This window comes from Coptis chinensis, chromosome 3 (genome assembly GCF_015680905.1).
Source record: "Coptis chinensis isolate HL-2020 chromosome 3, ASM1568090v1, whole genome shotgun sequence".
In the NCBI taxonomy this organism is placed as follows: domain Eukaryota; kingdom Viridiplantae; phylum Streptophyta; class Magnoliopsida; order Ranunculales; family Ranunculaceae; genus Coptis; species Coptis chinensis.
This window is the reverse complement of record NC_141458.1, coordinates 100,084,580-100,105,766: the sequence shown is the minus strand read 5'-3', so window position 1 is coordinate 100,105,766 and position 21,187 is coordinate 100,084,580. Positions and strand designations below refer to the sequence as shown.

The 21,187-nt window shown below is 37.6% G+C and overlaps 1 pseudogene across 1 annotated transcript; it reads left to right on the top strand.

Annotated features, from left to right (window-relative positions):
- The first annotated feature begins 13,457 nt into the window (after positions 1-13,457).
- Positions 13,458-15,335, top strand: LOC147512116 (nucleotide pyrophosphatase/phosphodiesterase 1 pseudogene; annotated as a pseudogene). Its single transcript, XR_015214714.1, has one exon. The product of XR_015214714.1 is annotated as a nucleotide pyrophosphatase/phosphodiesterase 1 pseudogene (transcript).
- Positions 15,336-21,187: the final 5,852 nt, after the last annotated feature.

The window sequence follows — 21,187 nt, the reverse complement described above, 5'->3', positions numbered from 1 at the left end:
CAAAGTTAAATGCGGCACAAGAAGAAGCTTCCTCCGAACTATGGCATAAAAGACTGTGTCATATGGGAGAAAAAGGCATGGAAGTTTTTTCCAAGCAAAAGTCCTTGCCAAACATCAAAGGTACGCATTTAAATAGATGTACTCACTGTTTGGTAGGAAAGCAACACAGGGTGTCTTTCCAAAGATTCCCCTCTCACAGAAAGGACAATGTCCTTGAGCTTGTACATACAGATTTATGTGGTCCTATGAAAGTAAAGTCCCATACGGGAGCTTTGTACTTCTTGACTTTCATTGATGATGCATCAAGAAAGATATGGGCATATAGTCTGATGACCAAGGATGAAGTACTTGGCGTGCTCAAGACTTTCCATAGCATGGTGGAAAGAGAGACATGGAAGCCTTTGAAGTATATTCGCTCAGATAATGGGGGTGAGTACATTGGGCCATTTGAAGAGTATTATAAGAGTCATGAGATTGGTTATGAGCAGACCGTTCCCAAAACACCATAACATAATGGTATAGCCGAGAGGATGAATCGAACCATTGTAGAGAGGATGAGATGCATGTTATCTCACTCTAAGTTACCTAAAAGTTACTGGGTAGAAGCAATGTGCACAGCCGTACATGTGATCAATCTATCGCCTTTGAAGCCTCTAAATAGTGATTATCTAGAGAGAGTATGGTCAGGCAAAGATGTTGATTATGGATACTTTAGGGTATTTGGGTGCATGGCATTTGTTCATATTCCAAAGGATGAGAGATCCAAGCTTGGTGACAAAGCTAAGCAATGCATTTTTCTGGGTTATGGGGATGAGAAGTTTGGCTACAAACTTTATGATCCGATTAACAAGAAGGTAATCCGAAGTCGAGATGTTGTGTTCTTGGAAGATCAAACCATAGTAGAATTCAAGGATGGTGAGAAGCTAGAAGCTTTCACTAATGATCTTGTTGATTTAGAACCAGATGTTCCTACTGTGGAATGTGCAGCAGGCATTGAGAATGCAGAGAACCATGGGTTTGAAGCTCTTAATGATGATCCTATTGCTCATGATGGGATATAACCTATTGATATAGAAGATACAGATAAAGTGCATAAACTACCACCTGAGCAAGTATAAGTGCATCCTCCTGAGCCACAAGAAGATGAGGTAAGGAGGTCTAACAGAAAGAGACTAGCTTAAACCTGGTATTCACCACATATGTATGTTTTACTATCTGATAGTGGAGAACCTATGTACTATCAAGAGGCTCTTGAAGGTACAAACAAAGAGAAGTGGTTGAAGGTCATGCATGATGAGATAGATTCTTTGTATAAGAATCACACTTATGACTTAGTTGAGAAACCGAAAAGAAGAAAAGTTTTCAAGAATAAGTGGATCTACAAAGTTAAGCATGAGGAGAATAATCCACAACTAAGGCACAAAGTTTGCCTTGTTGTTAAGGGATTCGGTCAAAGGAAAGGTATTGACTTTGATGAAATTTTCTCTCCTATAATTAAGATGACTTCTATCAGAGTGGTATTAGGTCTGATCGCAGGTATGAACCTAGAGGTTGAGCAACTAGATGTCAACACAACTTTTCTTCATGGAAACCTTGAAGAAGATGTCTACATGGACTAGCCAGAGGAGTTTGAGGTCAAAGGAAAAGAGCACCTAGTATGCAAGTTGATAAAGAGTTTGTATGGGTTGAAGCAGGCACCGAGATAGTGATACATAAAGTTTGATTCCTTTATGGTGAAGCATAGCTACATGAAGTCCGCTTCCAATCATTGTGTGTTTGTTCAGAAATTTCCAGATGGGGATTTTATAGTGCTTTTGTTGTATGTGGATGATATGTTGATAGTTGGCCAAAACATCAACAAGATATCCAAGCTAAAGAAATACTTGAGTAAGTACTTTGAGATAAAGGATTTGGGTCAAGCAAAGTAGATACTTGGTATGCAGATCACTTGTGATAGAAAGAGTGGGAAGTTGTGGCTTTCTCAAGAAAGCTACAATGAGAAGGTGTTGAAGAGATACAACATGGATCAAGCGAAGCCAGCCAGTTGTCTGCTTGGTGGCCAGTTCCGCATGACCAAAGATATGTGTCCAAAAGGTGAGCATGAGTATAGTCAAATGGAAAAGATTCCTTATGCATCCGTAGTGGGCAGCTTGATGTATGCAATGGTGTGTACAAGACCGGATATTGCTTTCGCCGTTGGTGTTGTAAGCCATTTTCTGTCAAATCCGGGTAAGGAGCATTGAGAAGGTGCTAAGTGGATATTGAGATATCTCAATGGCACTTCCAAAGTGTGTTTGTCTTTTGGTGGAAGTAAGATTTTGTTTGAAGGCTACACTGATGCAGACATGGCAGGTGATGTTGACTCTATGAAGTTCACCTCCGATTATCTTTTTACTTTTGCAGGGGGAGCAATTTCTTGGAAAACGAAGTTGCAAAAGTGAGTTGCCCTCTCCACTACAAAAGCCGAGTATATTGCAGCCACTGAGTGTTGCAAAGAGATGTTATGGATGAAAAGGTTCTTCGATGAACTAGGGCTAAAGCGTAAGCTTGATCAGTAGTTCTATGTGTGATCGAGCGCCATCCATTTGAGCAAGAATTCGAGTTTTCATTCTAGATCCAAGCATATACATGTGCGTTATCATTGGATTAGAGAAGTTCTCGAAGACAAGAAATTGTGTATTGAGAAGATCCATACTGACAAGAACGGGTCGGATATGATGACCAAAGTTTTAGCGAAAGGTAAGTTTGATGTTTGTTGTGCTACCGCTGATAAGAGACCAAAACTGTAGTTTTAACCCCTTAATAATCATACTTTTAGACCAATTATGTGAATAATAAGTAAGAGTTAATCCGATTCACGTGTTTTATGCATTTCAGGGCTTCAAAGTCCATTATGTGCAGAAATGTCCCACTTTAGCTAGATAAAGGAGCAATGGTTGGTTGCTAAGGAGTTCTGTGATTAAAGGCCAAGATTCAAGAAGACAAAGCCTTTCTAAAGCCGGTCAAAATTTGAAAAGTCAAAGTCAACGCGGGCAGAAACAACACACAAAGTCAGCAGAACTTCCGAAGACTATATCTTTGGACTCAGACCTCGGAATTGGGCCTACCTTATGTCAAAACGACTGGATCGGAAAGAGCTTTCCAATGGTCCAAGTCTTGACCCAATCAGAGGAGCAGAAGTGGATGAAACATCTGTCGAAGCCAACTACAGCTGAAGAGCCCATTTTGGACTAAAGAAATTAGGTTTTGGGCCTGATTCTCTGGCCCAAAACATGGCTCCAAGCCCATGCACGATTTTTGGATATGAAAGTATAAAAACAAAAGTTTAGCTCTTTGTTAAGGGTAGATAGTTAGACCTAGATTAGAATTAGATTAGTTAGCCTCCATTAATGAGTTTTAGAACTTAGTTTTAGAATTTCATTTCTTGTTTTAGATTAATTTCTTGAATCATTGAATATCATTCATTAGATAAATAAAATAGTTATTATTCTTGTCATTTAGATTTTTGTTATTTCAATCTATTAGACCTAGTTTTAATTATTGTTGGTTACCATTTCTTAGTTGTTAATTAGAATTTAATTATTGTTTAATTTAGATTAGTAAATTTCGAATCTTGCTATTATGTTTAGTTTAGATTCATATGGAAATGATTGCGGAATGATTCAAGGCTAAAACCTCCATTAGAGGGGTTGATGAAGCTTTGATGAAAACTTAGTGGTATAGTGTAGAAGCATTGTAGAATCTATTCCACTCTAGAAGGTCGTGATTCGCTATGAGAATGGGTGGACGACCTCACATACTAGTTAGTATTTGGTAGAAATGCCATGAACACTAGGGATTGGAACTCGAAATTCTTGCAGTAAGAACGTAAGAATAGAGATACAAGAATCTATGCTAGGTTATTAAGTTGGATTCGAGGTGGATTCAATTCCCCTCTAATCCTTTATCTAGATTAAAAAACAATCATATTTCCATAGCATTCGTAGTTTAAATTCAACATAATCAATTTCATATTGTATCATAGTATAACACCCTTCGTAAAGCTCTCATTAGACTTAAACCCGATTAATTAGATTAGAAAACATTCCATGCTAGAGAACTAGGAGTGGAACGAATTTGTTACTCCACTCTATTTCGATAGAATTGAGAGTAGAAACTTTGATAAATATAGACACGTAAAAAGTTTTAGTTTACTTACGTTTTGAGTTCATCGTTCATTTCGTAGGTAGACTAAACTATTGAATTTTATGATTATCAAATGGCGCCGCTGCCATCTTAGTTTCACTTTAGCATTGTTTTCATAGTATAATTAGTCATTTTTAAGTCCTATTTCACCCACCCACCCTTGTTTGATTCATACTGTGGTTGTCCGTTTTAGCATTGAAAAGTTCCGCGAAAAATTACACGGAGCGCGACCGCGCCCAAAGCGAGTGCACCTGCGCCCAAACGCCTGGAACCTTGAGCGACCGCCCCCATGCGAAGCGACCAGCTAAGTTATGGAACTCGCTTTTGGCAGCCAAAGCGAACCACTCCACTAAACTTTGAAATTTGCGGATTTCCACAGGTTTGTTTTGAACCCGATTTTTCAAGTTTTTCAGTGTTTTAACTTGTTATATACACGAACACGATAAACAAGACGCTATTCATAAAGCGAAGCAAGGGCCTTAATCAGGTATTCCTTTCTTCCACACCTCGCGATCTCGGTTAGAGGTTTCTACTAGTATATCGAATTGTTTGGAGTGTTGCATGTTTAGTTAAGTTTGACTTAGTTTTGCATGAGATTAAGGTCCGGTCAAAGAAAAACAACTAACGTAATTACACGGGCTACGCCAACAAACAAGTCTATCTAGTTTCCCACCCACTACACCTCTAGCTACTATTTCACACACACCACCGATATTATGGTGAAGAAAAGAGACTCCTCTCTCGACTTTTATAAAGCCTTGGCGATAGCCCTAAATCTTGCATCGTTCTAGCAGACCGATTGGGGATTTTTCGTGATCCCCCAAATATATTTAATTTGTTACCCGTTTTTCATGGTTTAGACCATGAAAAACCTTATCGGCTACATCGTAGGATTGAACAAGTCCTTATAACATTCCACCATCCTACGGTTGGTGCGGAACAAATTAAATTGAGGGTATTCCCTTTCACCTTAGCTGATAAAGGCGTCTTGGTTAAGCGCTCAAGCCTAATTCTATGGACTCGTGGGCCAAACTTGTTCATTTGTTTATGGAACATTTTTACCCACCCCTAAAGGCGGATGAAATGCTTTCCAAGATTCACTTCTTTTCGGTGAATCCTCATGAATCATTTTGAGGAGGCTTGGAATCGTTTCACCGATCTCCTTATAGAGTGTCCACACCATCACCTAGCAAAAGACCGTTAGTTCGTGCCTTTTTCAAAGGACTTCTACACCACCATAAAGAAGTCCTAGACATAATGAATGGGGGTAGTTTCCTAAGTAAAGGAGTCTTAGAGGCATATAAATTTTTGGAAGATCAGACTAAGCGTAATAATAATGGGGGGTAGTGACGATTACTCCGCTCCGCTAGTTCTTCTTCAACAGATTAAAGGCTACCGGTATGTTTGAGGTTAAATCAGATCCCGAGCTTAAAACTCTAATTGAATCCCTCACAAAAAGGTAGAGGCCATTTCTGTACAACAAAAGCCTATCCCCGTCATGAATGTAAATTCAAATCCATGTAGTTTCTGTTAGAGTCCTGAGCATCCCGACTCCCACTGTCCTATAGCCTATGAACATTCTTGTTCCATTAATAGTGAACCTAACGCCCCTTGGAGACAAAATCCCAACTTTGGTTGGAGAAATAACCAACAAGTCACACCTACAGGGTATAATAATCAATATGTTAGGCCAACGCACAGTTATAACCAAGCTCCACCACAACAAGGACAAGATCAGGGTAATTATAATAATTATAACAACCAAGCGCAACCTCGACAAGGTCAAGCACAAGGTCAATGTAGTTATAATAATTATAATGCTAATAGAGGTATCGTTCCGGTAAATAATAACTATATCAATCCGCCCATAAATAATCAACGAGATAGTTCGGTCCACCACCCGTGACTATCTTGCACCCACACAACCGGATCGTCTTGACACCTTCATACAAGTGAGCCAACAACTTTTCCAAACCATGGCTCAATCTAACCAACACATTCTACAATCCGTTAATAATTTAAACCAACAGTTAGCCCAAGAGAAAGCCCAACCAAAAGGCGTGTTTTCAGGCCAAGCGATACCCAACCCTAGAACAGCAAACACAGCCTTTGAGGTAAACGGTAATACTAGTACAGAAACTACAACCGTAGGTGAGCTAAATGCCATCACCACTCTCCGTTCTGGAAGAGTGGTTGATAACAAAGTAACTCTATCTCTATATATCCCATATAGGTACTCCCTACACCGGATATCGAACTAGATACCGAAATAGAAACTGAAGAACCTACCACTGTAGAGGTACCAGTTAAACCACAACCTAAGAAATAGAAAGCCAAGGTTAGACATCAAGTCGAGCCATACGCTAAATATAGAGCGAAACCACCGTTCCCTCAGACATTAGCCATGCTAACCAGGGATACTAACTTTGAGGAGATTAGGAGCGTTTTCAAAATCTAACGATAAACCTTCATTTTCTCGAAGCTATCAAAAGCTACCTAACCACGCTAAGTTTCTTAAGGAGTTGTGCCTTTGCTAGGCGTAAGACCAACATACCTAAAGATGCCTTTCTAACTGAAGCAGTTCCCAACATTCTCCTAAAAATAATGGAATTGTTAAGTACAAAGGACCCTCGGTCGCCCCTCTTGCATTATGCACCTTAGGAGATTCTCACACGACGACCGCTACTAGACACGGGGGCTAGTGTTAACTTACTCCCATTTTATTTGTATAAACAAATAGGTCTAGAGGAGATGCAACCTACTAAAATGACATTGCAATTAGTCGATCGGTCTATTAAGTATCCTAAGGGTGTGGTTGAAAGCGTCTTTGGTTAAAGTCCAAAATTTTTACTACCCGGCCGACCGTTATCCTCGACCACGAAGTCACTAACGACTCTGTACCTATCATTTTAGGGCGCCCCTTCTTGGTTCTGCCAACACGCTCATAAACGCCGCGATGGTTCGATGTCCTTGTCCTTTGGCCATCTTTACGTTGAGGTAAATGTTTTCAAACGAGGACAAAGTATCCCGATTCATCTACAAATGGAGAGGTTAGCATGATCGAGAGCTTAGCTCAAGATTACTTCAAAAACATGTTTCGGAGAAACAGATTAACAAATTCCTTTCCTTCGAAATTCCGACTTTAACAATGACTCCTAGTAGTAGATTTAAATCGAAGAAGAATTCCGCGCGAACTCTTTTTGCACCACTTCTTTACCACTAAGCGAGTCCCCTTTGCTAACAACCATTCATCCCTTGATGCTATGACGGAAGATGAATTTTTCAATCTCTATCCCGGTGATCCTTTTGACCCACCTATTGAGGAATGTCTTGCATATATCAAGATTTCGATGATATGAACTTGAGAGCTCTAGCTAAGAATCATTCACCTTCCATCACCAATATTCCCCACCCTCCACCTTTTCAAAGGAACCTCGAGTTTGCACTCGATCCTTTAGTTTCTCCTGTGCTTCATGATTTTTTAAATCCACCTAGTAAACAAATACTTCCCAAGGATAAACCACTTGACACCTTCATTTTCAGACTTGAGGCAGGTCCCTAACTACACCATGAATGAGTTTTGTCCTAAACCCACATCCTCATTTTTTCCATGCTTTCCCTCTAAAACTTATCCCAATCCACCATATCTTCCACAACCATTCACTTTTCCACACTTATTCACTAGGACACCCTCTCGTTCAAAGATGAAACATAAGGTGCATGCTCGGTTATGTTATAGGTCTATCCGACCGTTTTTCATTCCACTAGGGCTGCGTCGTAGGAAATCTTGGTGCTTGATTGTGTTTGGATATGTTTTCTGTGATATTTATTTATGGAACGATCCACAACTATTTCGGTTGTTGATATATGATAAACTGCATATTCATACATATGTTTAGATAAGTCTAGGGAATCTGACTTTAAAAGACCCAAGTTTTCGTACAATACCAACTTTTTGGAGTATAGGCCAAACAAAATTTTCAAACTTAAAAAGAGTTTTCCAATTTTGTTTTGGGGTGCAAATATTTTGGTATTCATTTCAAATCATGTTGCCACTAAAGCCTGTCATGTTTACTCGGTAGAGTTTGTGTTAGTTAATGCGATACTAGTTTAATTGTGCTTCATATTATCATATCATCTTTACAATATTTTACATACAGTATCGCCAATTTTGCCACGTTTCTATGGTAAATTCTTTTTCCTTATCTCTTTACACTTTGAGGACAAAGCGTTGATTGTTTGGGGGTGGGATAGAAACATTGCAAAAATTAGACACTTTTAGGATGTAAATTACGCACTTTTATTTATAAAATGTTAAAAATTATAAAAATTAGTTAGTTACATAATTTAATTGTGCTATTGAATTGTTTCATGAACCCCTTCTCCCAAATTGTTTGGGGGTGGTATAGAAACACGATGTAAATGTTAAGCACATATTAGGTTGTATATTACGTATTATTTGTCTTAAAAATAATAAAAATAAAAATAAAAAGTTTATGCTATACACTTAGGAATATTGGTATTGTTTCTTTCTCTATGCTCTTAATAATCTAGAAGTCTCACGTAGCTTTTGCATTAGAATAGTTTTTAGAAACTTAGGTTAATATGTAGGTAATAATCTTTGCATCTATCTATAAATATATTACATGAGTATCTATGATTGTTTGGCAAGAGTTTTCAAATCTAGGCTAGAGTAGTACTTATTCTACAAATCTGTGAGAATATAGCCTAAAGCCTTATATGAGTGAAACATTTGAGAAATGACACAAGGGAGAAGTATATTCGAATAGAGAAATCACACGTCCACTTGCTTGACCACTATACCATGTCCTAAGAGAGAATTTATGCCCTTTTTGGATCGATATAGTTAGAAATTCTGACCTAAGTATATTTTCCGCTAGTTTGCCTAATCGAGCTTTTCATTAGCCCTTTCATAAACCACAAATCCTTTACCCTGTTACAAAACAAAACAAAATAAAAATTCAACCTACCCAATTTAGATAAGTCCGAGAATAGAATGAGGGAGAAAGAAGAAGAGAAAAACACGCGGTAAACAAAAGTTAGTTAATTGCTTGAAAAATAAAGAAAAGAAGTTTCCATCCAAAGAAAAGAAAAATAAAATAGAAATAAAATAAAAACTCAAAAAATAGAATAAAAGGAGTCAAAAGCCAAAAAAAAAGAAAAAATATGGCTAAGGATGGAAACAAAGTGTAGAAGCAAAAGTAAATAACAAGGTTTTCTCTAGTTACATAATATGAAGACTCTATTATCTCGGACTTGTCCTTTTTGAATATCTATTTCCTTCCTTCTTAAACCATCTCCTAATCCCGAAACACCTAATAAAGACCTCTAGCTCAATTAGGAATAGGTTAGTGTGATAGTAAGTGGCGGATGTGTTTGATCGACTCGGCTTCCTTGTGTGTCATTGAGATTGTAAGGTAAAGTATGCCCACTGCGCATTTGGAGTAGCAAAACTTGAGTGGAAAAATCAGAGTGATTTTTGTCTTGACTTTTTGTGAGAACCTACTTAAGGACGCTTATTCCAAAGTTTTGAAACGGACACATTCTTGCATTTCATAGCATTACTCATTGTATATATGTTTATTTGTAGATGATTGATTATTATGCATATATTAGCTTAAGTTTCGACATGATTATTCTGTATTCATTGCTAGTGAGATGTATAGATAATTGAGACATAAATAAGGAAACAATAGTTTTATTTCTTAGTCATTGTAGTATAGATGAAGTTTGTGAGTACCTTCACTAGAAAACTCTCACGAGACTATAACTCGTCCACTAGGGAATTCCTAGTGGTTTAAGGCCTTGTTGCATATGCCTTATTCTAATTTCTCATCTTTGTTTGAGGACAAGCAAAATGCTGTTTGGGGGTGGTTTGATAAGAGCCCAAAACTGTAGTTTTAACCCCTTAATAATCATACTTTTAGACCAATTATGTGAATAATAAGTAAGAGTTAATACTGATTACGTGTTTTTATGCATTTCAGGCTTCAAAGTCCATTATGTGCAGAAATGTGCCACTTTAGCTAGATAAAGGAGCAATGGTTCGTTGCTAAGGAGTTCTGTGATTAAAGGCCAAGATTCAAGAAGACAAAGCCTTTCTAAAGCCCGGTCAAAGCTGAAAAGTCAAAGTCAACGCGGGCTTAAACAAAGACACAAAGTCGTGAGAACTTAGAAGACCATATCTTTGGACTCAGACCTCGGAATTGGGCCTACCTTATGTCAAAACGACAGGATCGGAAAGAGCTTTCCAATGGTCCAAGCCTTGACCCAATCAAAGGAGCAAAAGTGGACGAAACATCTGTCGAAGCCAACTGCAGCTGAAGAGCCCATTTTGGACTAAAGAAATTAGGTTTTGGGCCTGATTCTTTGGCCCAAAACATGGCTCCGAGCCCATGCACGATTTTTGGATCTAAAAGTATAAAAACAAAAACTTAGCTCTTTGTTAAGGGTAGATAGTTAGACCTAGATTAGAATTAGATTAGTTAGCCTCCATTAATGAGTTTTAGAACTTAGTTTTAGAATTTCATTTCTTGTTTTAGATTAATTTCTTGAATCATTGAATATCATTCATTAGATAAATAAAATAGTTATTATTCTTGTCATTTCGATTTTTGTTATTTCAATCTATTAGATCTAGTTTTAATTATTGTTGGTTACCATTTCTTAATTGTTAATTAGAATTTAATTATTGTTTAATTTAGATTAGTAAATTTCGAATCTTGATATTATGTTTAGTTTAGATTCATATGGAAATGATTGTGGAATGATTCAAGGCTAAAACCTCCATTAGAGGGGTTGATGAAGCTTTGATGAAAACTTAGTGGTATAGTGTAGAAGCATTGTAGAATCTATTCGACTCTAGAAGGTCGTGATTCGCTATGAGAATGGGTGGACGACCTCACATGCTAGTTAGTATTTGGTAGAAATGCCATAAACACTAGGGATTAGAACTCAAAATTCTTGCCGTAAGAACGTAAGAATCGAGATACAAGAATCTATGCTAGGTTATTAAGTTGGATTCGAGGTGGATTCAATTCCCCTCTAATCCTTTATCTAGATTAAAAAACAATCATATTTCCATAGCATTCGTAGTTTAAATTCAACATAATCAATTTCATATTGTATCGTAGTATAACACCCTTCGTAAAGCTCTCATTAGACTTAAACCCGATTAATTAGATTAGAAAACATTCCATGCTAGAGAACTAGGAGTGGAACGAATTTATTACTCCACTCTATTTCGATAGAATTGAGAGTAGAAACTTTGATAAATATAGACACGTAAAAAGTTTTAGTTTACGACGTTTTGAGTTCATTGTTTATTTCGTAGGTAGACTAAACTATTGAATTTTATGATTATCAACCGCCGGAATGGTAGCACACTCCTACTGTTGATTTGGGAATGTATGGAGGTGTCCACCCTCGCTGTTCAGGAGGGGGAGATTGTTGGAGTTATCCCTCACATGAGGATGAGGAAGAGGATAGAAAATAGTACTGTTCGTGTGAATAGGTCTAAGCGAGCGGGCTCAGATTGGCTTGGCCCAAGGCGCCCCCCCCCCTTGTCGTGAAAAAGAAGATAGTTTTTTTCAGCCTCTCGTGAAACAAAGTTACTGAACTTTTGAGGACGCACGCGCTCGAATTGGTCTTTCCGAAAGTGCGCCCACGCCCATGCCTAAATTTGTAGACTTCTATTTCTACAGTAACCGTGAAATTGTGGGTTACTATAAAAACCAGAAGTATGGTTTTGGAAAACCTAAGTCTTGAATAGAAACCCAATTTTGAGAGCAATCAAGATTGAGATAAAACTTGCAAAGAGAAAACTTGTAAGGAGAGAAGAGAGATCTAGTAAGGTGGAGAGACTTGAGAGGAGTAGTGATTGTAATCTTCTTTCCCATACTTATAAAAGGATTAGCTCTTGTGGAAGTAGACATCATTGACCGAACCACGGTACATCTTTGTGTTGTGGTATGCTTTACTTTTCTTGCATTATTATTATTTGTTTGTGATAGTTGTTGATTGCTTGGAAGGTTGGGTTTGTTGTTGGTTGTAGTTAAAGTTTAGAGTTTTTGTTTGGAATAGAAGATTAATTGTCCAAGTACAAGTTATCTTAATGGGGTTCGATTGATATTGTTATCCCCAACAGCTGATGCCCTCCTGGCAATGTACTCTGTTTGAACTTTGAACATCTTCCTCAATTTAATAGTTGTAATCTTGTAACAATCATCACTATCATTTGCTTCACACCGACCAAATGCATTATCTTTCTAATAAAAGGTGGAATTTTTGTTTTCGGAATTGAGTCTCCTTCAGTAGTTTATGCTTTTAAAGTTACCGTTCTTCCTTTCTTTTGTCAGCTTGTGGGCACTCTTGGTTGTGCATCCATCATTCCATCCTTAGTTTTGACCAATCTTCTCATTATTGGGCATAGGTGCCACTAAGGTACTTGTGAGGGAATAATATCCACATCCAATAGATATTAGACACATGTTCAGCCCAAGCGGAGCTACCAATCTATCTCCACCACGCAAACCTTCAGGTCGTGTGGACTAGCCCACACCTCCAGATCGCTTCACATCAACTCCAGTCAAGAGCACGATTTCTGCATGGAGATCGTCCTACCAGTTCGACTAATACAGTGACCTCCAGAAGGTCCACACTTGCTCACACCATAACGGATAGTAACGTATGCCACAGCCGTCACCATCAAAACCAGAGCTCCAGATGTGCACCCCATTATTCCACCACAACTCGCCATCATAGCTCATTAAATGACCTAAAGTCCTGAATTTGACCTGAAGTGGAAGAGGAGGAAGCGCGAACAACTTGCCTATATAAAGAGAAGAGTAACTATGTCTGACTTGATTCAAGTTGCACCCCAGAATTTGATACGTACGCAGTTCGCATCCATCGCGAACTCAGTCAATCCATATTCTCCTCCCTACCAAAGACCTATAAAGCAACACCAAATCGAGCCTTTACAGTACTCATAAAATTTGGCTAATCTCATTTTTTTTTAAAATAATAAGTAGAATCATTATGGAATAAAGATATTCGATATCCGATTCACAGTCCTACTAAATGCAGTTAACAAGCTTGCAGTAATGGCCCTATTCTAGTAATACCAATACAAAAATATACAATATGCAGTAGAAAAGTGAAAAATATGGAAAGCTAGTAATATAGAAGAACGATAATGATTGATGAAAACCTTCAAATAGAACAAAAGAAGAGCAAGAAAAAATTGGTGTTGTTGGTTGTCTTGGTTCCACACTTCCACCACTGTCCATCTCCATCATTTTTTTTTTGTTTTTTTTTTTGCATATATATCCCAAACGTTTTTTTTCCTGCTCATATCTCGTGGCTCTTGTTAGGCTTGTAGCCACTTGGAGATCCAGCTGCTACCGATTATTGAGAGGAACGTTGTTTTAATGTTTCTTCTTCTCTATTAAAGGGTCGTAAATTTGCCCTTAAGCTATCAAAGCAGTCATGGCAAGAACATCTGTAAAACCCTTCGCTTCACTAAGTGAACTTCTATTTGTTCTCATAGGTATCTCCTTAGCGGCAGCACCAATTGTTTTTGGCAGTGCTAACATCCTTAAAGCTTCCTATTCTGTTGAAAATGTTGCTCGTTCACTCGTCAAGCTTAGGCGACCAGTTGTAATATTGATATCCTCAGATGGGTTTCGATTCGGGTACCAATTCAAGACATCCACACCCAATATCCACCGGTTGATTGCCAATGGGACCGAAGCGGAGAGGGGTTTGATCCCAGTTTACCCTACTTTAACATTCCCAAACCATTATGCCATTGTCACCGGTCTTTATCCAGATTACCATGGCATAATTGCCAACTGGTTTACCGACCCAAATAGCGGCGAGACTTTCACTACACGTAGTCATGAACCACATTGGTGGTTAGGCGAACCACTGTGGCAAACTGTGGTCAAGAATGGATTGAGTGCAGCTACCTACTTCTGGCCCGGTTCTGAGGTAAAGAAAGGATCATGGAACTGTCCTCCAAAATTTTGTCCTCCTTATAATGCTTCTGTTCCATTTGAGGAGCGCGTAGATACTGTATTAGGATATTTTGATCTTCCTAGTAACGAGATTCCTTCGTTTATAAACGTATATTTTGAGGATCCAGACAGTCAGGGTCACCGTGTTGGACCTGATGATCCGCAGATCACTGAAGCAGTAGCTAATATTGATAGACTTATTGGGAAGTTGATAGCAGGGCTCGAAAAGAGAGGAGTGTTCGATGATGTTACTATCATTATGGTTGGTGATCATGGCATGGTTGGTACATGTGACGGAAAGTCCCTCTATCTTGAAGATTTGGCTCCATGGGTCCAAATTCCGGAGTCGTGGGTTCAGTCTTATTATCCATTGCTCGCAATTCGACCTCCTGCTGGCGTCTCTCCAGCTGAAGTTGTAAAGAATATGACAGAAGGGCTAAACTCAAGCACTGTTCGAAACGGAAAGAATTTGAAAATGTTTCTCAAGGAGGACTTCCCTGCTAGACTTCACTATTCTGCAAATTACCGCATATCTCCAATCATAGGACTGCTCGATGAAGGGTTTATGGTGGAGCAGAGGAATTTGAACCAGAGAACTTGCGCGGGAGCTCATGGTTATGATAATGCTTACTTCTCTATGAGGACTATCTTTATTGGCCATGGACCTCAGTTTGCAAGGGGCCGGAAGGTTCCCTCTTTTGAGAATGTTCAGATCTACAATATGGTTACCTCTATTCTGAATATACAGGGTGCTTCAAACAATGGCACGGCTTCGTTTGCAAACTCTGTTCTCTTGCCAAATAGGTGTGATAATGAAGGTTCTGTTGTGGTCTAGTTGAAGAGCTGTAGTGGAAGATCTGTTCTTGTATAATATCAGAAAATGCATCTACTACACGTATACATGATTGGGTCTTATCTGAGGTACTAGCCTCCTGTTGTTTGATTACGCATGTACGTTTTGTGAGAATTGGTATTTTGTGACGCCTTTACCACTACTAGATGAGGGCACGTGCTACCACGTTATTATTAGTTTGTATTTGGTGTTTGTGTAAATGTGTAATATCATAGCTGATATTAAATATGAAGTGTAAATGTGTATTCCTATTATAAGCCTATGCATCATGATAATAAAAATATAACTAAGTCCACCAGTAGTGTTGTGAGGGACTAATATACACAACCAATGTATATTATACACGTGTCAGGCAGATTACATTGTAGAATATCTCTCCTATATATTAACATGTTTACAGTTCGCTCCATTCAATAAAAGACCTCCGGCAGGACAGCTCGACAAGTTACAAGAACACTTCCAAGCAAATCGTACAAGTATATTGCTCCCAAACTGGAAACTTGATGTGATTATGTAACGACTATAAATGCATAGACAACCATTCTAGCAGTTCCGTAACAGCAGCCATGCTCTTTATTGATTCTCCATTAAAGCTCATGGAAGTCACACATTGATTCTCCATTCTCCCTTCAAAGGTTTGAGGGCTGGGTCGGCCCGGCAGCCACGAATGTGTGAGGGCCTCATTTAGAGGGTTTTTTCTGGGGCGGGCAGGCGGGCTGATGGCTTGAGGGTCATTTTGATACCCCTAACCTCACTTGCGCATGTTCAACTTTATTAATAATCATCATATCCTAGATAAGACCTCTGACACAAGAATAAAGAGATAAAGAGAGGAGGGAAAATGTGGTTTAAAGGAGGGAGAGCCATTCAATAACACCCTGAAAAGAGATAGATGATAAATAATGATATATAAGATTCCTCCATTTAGCACCAAACCCTAACTTTTCAAAAATGATATATATATGGAGGAAAAACCACTCCACTTTATCATAAGCTTTAGCCATATCTAATTTCAAAGCCACCCAACTATCCTTCTTCTTGTACATGCATATTATTCATATTGTGGAATTGCTCACTTGTTAGCACAATATTATCTCCAATATTTCTCTCTTTAATAAAAGCTCCTTGGAAATAAGGAGAGATAATCTTATGAGGGTTATTTAGGTTTTAGTCCTACTTTTTATGGGGTATTTAGGCTTTTGTCCTAAAATTATCGATTATTAGGTTTTAGTCCTATGTACTTCCATCTGTTGACCGTTAGTCGTCTCAGTTGACCATGGTCAAACTGTTTAATCCTTTTCTATTTTCTCAAATGACTAGAATACCCTTGGAGCATGCTTATCACGCGACTTGAAATTGGATAAAAGTAGGACCAAAACCTAATTTACCCAATTACAAGAGGGGTAAATCCTAAAAATGAGATTCAGACATACACTAAATTCTAACATTTTCTTAACTTGCATTAAAAAAAATGTATTTTGGGAAAAGTCATTGCATTGTTTTTTTTGTGCACTCTCTCTCTATAAATCTTCATTTTAAATTGTTCGACTATGCAAGACAATGTTGGGTTCGTTGAGTCCTTTGAATTGGAGTGCTACATTCATAGGATTGAAATCCGTTCTATCTTGGGAGACAATTGTTCGATCATCAACCTTGAGCACAGAGAGGGAGCGAATTTGTCTTAATAATAAGGACATATATAGTGATTATCACTAGGCTTGAATTTAATCATTGGCAAATTAAGTTAGTTTGTTGAACTAAAGGCTTGCATGTTCATGACATATTTGTTGTATCAATTTGATTTTCTTGTTTACTTAACAATAATTATAATTTTAGAATAAGTTTTCTACATAAATTACATCTACTATTCGATCATTAATAGTTTTCATCTTGATGAATTAGGTGAGATAATGAGGGAAAATTTTTCTCACTCCCCCCATTTCGTTCAGACATACTCAACACTTGATCTTCTTTCCTAACCAAACTTCATCACTGAAACCTTAACCAAACTTCATCTTCTCCATTAAATACCCTAACTTTAAGAACAAAACTCCATTTGCTTCAATAGTGGAGTTAAAGTTGACAAATCTGTGAAAAAAACAAGTTAAGAAAATGTTAGAATTTAGTACATGTCCGAATCTCATTTTTAGGGTTTACCCCTACTATAATTGGGTAAATTAGGTTTTGGTCATATTTTTATCCAATTTCAAGTCGCGTGACAAGCATGCTCCAAGGGTATTCTGGTCATTTGGGAAAATCAAAGAGGATTAAATAGTTTGACCACGGTCAATTGATCTGAGATGACTAACGATCAACAGATGGAATGAAGTAGGACTAAAACCTAATAATCGACACTTTTAGGACAAAAGCCTAAATACCCCATAAATAGTAGGTCTAAAACCTAAATATCCCATCTTATGAATATGGCATTTCAACCTATTTGCAAGGATCTTTGAAATAATTTTTTGTAAAAGAAATTACAAAGAATGATGGGTACGGTCTAAATTAAACTTGGAAATATATCAGGATAATCAATCTTAGGAATCAAATAAATAAAAGTTTCATTGAGTTTGGGGTTGAGAATCCCTTTTGAAAAGAAATCATGTACACAATCTACCACATCAGACCCCGCCACATCCCAACAATTATGATAAAAGACTTGTTGAAACCCATCTGGTCTGGGAGCTTTGAGACCTCCCATCTTCATAACCACATTCCACACTTTGTCATGAGCACATTCCACACTTTTTCATGAGTACGTGGGAATGGCCACCAATAGCTCATTTTCTCTAGGAGTAACACATTTTTTGAAAATGTTCAAGATATCATCATTTTGATAGGTACATTTAATTAAACAACATTTTTCTATTTTTTGGTTGGCAATTTTTTCACCGTGGTAGCTTCATTGACCGCCAAGGTAGTGTGTTCATGAGTGGTTGGAACCAGACCTGGACTTGAGGCCACCACCCATGCCCATCGGGAACAAAACCCGCATGTTAATTTCCTACGACACAAGACTCATTTAGGGGGTGGGGTAAACACCAACACCCTCCGTTGGGTGTGAAATAAATGATAAGCACTCGAAACTATAATATAAAACCCCATAGAGACATAGCATTTTGGTTAATTATGTATTTAATCATTATGATTTAATTATATTTTCAAGTTTTTGCAAGTTTTGAACAATCAACGTAAAAATAAGGATAAAAACAAGTATTTAAACATGGAATAGTGTGTCTACATGAAGTTTTCTAATTTAGCCCACATGAAGCCCAACTAAAGCCCAGATAAGCAAAAGAGACAAATTCAAGTCAGAACAGGATGATCGTGCTGAAAAGCATCAAACTCCAGAAGCCCACATCTTTTGAACCTGGACTCCAATGGCGGCAAGTGAATCATCAGAATGATCAGTGCGACGAGCTCTACACATAGGTAAGACTTTGTAAAGAGTCAACTTTTGAACCTGCCACTGGTCGAAGCATGAGGGACCCACTGTGTGGACCCACAGAAATTGGTGATTAAGCTCACACGTAAAACTTCCGCACAAGTCAAGTTGCATCAAAACCATGAAAGATTTTTATGCACTTTGGCATAAAAGTCCTAATTGGTGGCATAATTAGGTGGCTTAATTAAGTGGCATAAAAGTCCTAATTGGTGGCAAACAAATGTATTTGGTTGGAAAAAAGTCTCGATTGATTTTGGCACAAAGTCTTGATTAGGTGGCAAAATTAAAGCCATGATTAATTAAGTGCACACAAAGTCATGGCTAATTAGGTGGAAAATATCAGGAAGCCTTGATTTGGAATTAAATGGGGCAGTTGAGTTCACCTGGACAAAAGGAAAATGGAAGCAATCTCTTGTTTTAAAAAGGAGGCTTTAGTAGCAAGAAACAACTCTTGCTCCATTAGTTAGTTTAGTTTCGTAGTAAAAAGTTTCCATGTTTTTTTAAGCTTGTAATATGTTTTCAAATCTAAGTTGATAATAAAATTCTTTTCTAAGTATAAATTAGATTTTTTTTTTTTTTTTTTTTTTTGCTACTTCATATAAATCTCAATTAAATTTCTTGATTAGGAACAGGAGTAGATTAACTCTCCACTTATCTTTCTAGCTATATCTCTCTTTTGCCGTAAAATTAAGTAATTAGCTATATTTTTAGCTTTTAGTAACATGCATATCAAGTCACTTAGGAAAGTAGTTTAAATCAAAAGTAAAAATCTTGCTCACATAATTCCCTTGACGAGAAATTTCCAGTTGGTTATTAACTAGAGTTTTAGCCTTTTGGTTTGGAACGAAACCCTTGTTCGAAATAAATTGCAACGTGCACGTAAGCGAGGTGTTTGAATGAGTGTATTCGAGTGTGTCTGAGAACTGGTTTTTTTCACGTGCAAAAGTACATTTATCAATAAACAACTTTGATTTCACATGACATGTCCTAACATTGTGTACATGTGTTATATTTCTATTCGTGCGTACCTCTGTTGATTAAATCATTAATTTTCTCATGTCTTATCCTTAGTTCTCTTTCAATTAGAAAACCATTGAATATATTTCTTCATTGTTCAAAAACTCGAAATTCAGTATAACTCGAAATTTCATTTTGTCAAGGTAGACCGAAAACTCGGGAGTTGACTCGGCAAGTTGGATTGTCCATATCTATCAAAGACCATTAATACTGAGTAGTGGAAAATGCTCCCAGTGACCCACGTCAGCCCCCTTTTTTTCTCTAAGACTGACACATCAGATTTTTCATAAAAAGATGAATTCTACGCCCTTTTTTGGCGATTTCAATTGTTCGAGGGTAACCCAAAATAGATAAAAACCTCTTTCTATATTCTCTTTTCAATTCTACAAAACATTCCCAACTCAAAAAAAAAAAAAAAATCATCTATTCAAACCCTCTCTCTTATTCTTCTCTTCTTCCAAAATTAAACTAAGAAATTGTTCAGAATTTAAGCAAACTACTCCGATACAACGAATACAGGCCATAATTGATGAGCAAAGGTTAGAGAGTGCATGGTTGCAAGCAACTGAAAAGGGAACCCCTGCATCTTTGAACCGGTTGAAACCAGAGAAAAATCAAATATTACATCCATGATATTGGCTGGAGTGTCCTCCCAAAAATCGTGAAATTAAGGCTTTTTAAATTAATGAAATTAGGAGTCACCAGAAGGAGCAGATTGGTCAAAGATTTGAGTGCTATCCCATGTCTCCAAGTTTGTTGCACAACAGAGGTTATGTAGGCAATTTCGACAAGGAGAACCTGTGAGTAGTTTTTGATTTTAATGATCATACATGCATGTGAACTGTATTATGTCTATTGTGTGATTTTGTAAGATTTTTCTTCGAGGGTGTTAGTTGAGGGAAAGGGTGTGGTTGGATTTAGTTGGAGATTAGTGTGGTAAATGGACTTTCTTCTGTTGTATCTCTTGATGAATATACCAACTGCTCCTATGGTTGTAATTAGCGGTATTCAACAACTTGCCTATCTTAATATTAAACCTGATTTCAAATGTTAAATTACAATTGTAATAATTTGTTGTGTTTCTCTACAGGGGATATGAATTGAGGGCAAATGCTGGTGGTTGTAATAAGGGTTATGCCTGGGAGGAGAACCTGAGTCCCTGATGGTTTCGGATGCTCTCAGCGTGTTTTGATGATTTAAACCCCCTCTAAATAACCTTAATTGTCACACGTGTTGTACCAGATGGCCGAAACACAATCAAAGTTGTATTGATTTTAGTGGAGTATGGTATATTCATTTTCTTATATGGCTGCAGGATTTGTGTTTTCGGTTTATGATCAGTAGAAGATCGGAGAACATCCTATTCGTGAATCTTGTTTCATGGCTATGGTCATTAGGAAATGTAATGAAAGATAGAAATTTACGAGTTGTAGGATATGGATATTTGTGCTACCCAATAAACGATAGTTGGTGCATATCCAAAATAAAGACTTGATATAAAGAGTTCCTCATCATAAGTTGTTGTATCACTTTGAATGGTGGCATAATATTAGAAAAGTGTTCGGAATTGGTATTATTTTTAGTTTGGAGGTTGATGCATGTCAAAGATTTGAAATGAATTGATAGTGCAATCACACTTGCATGATT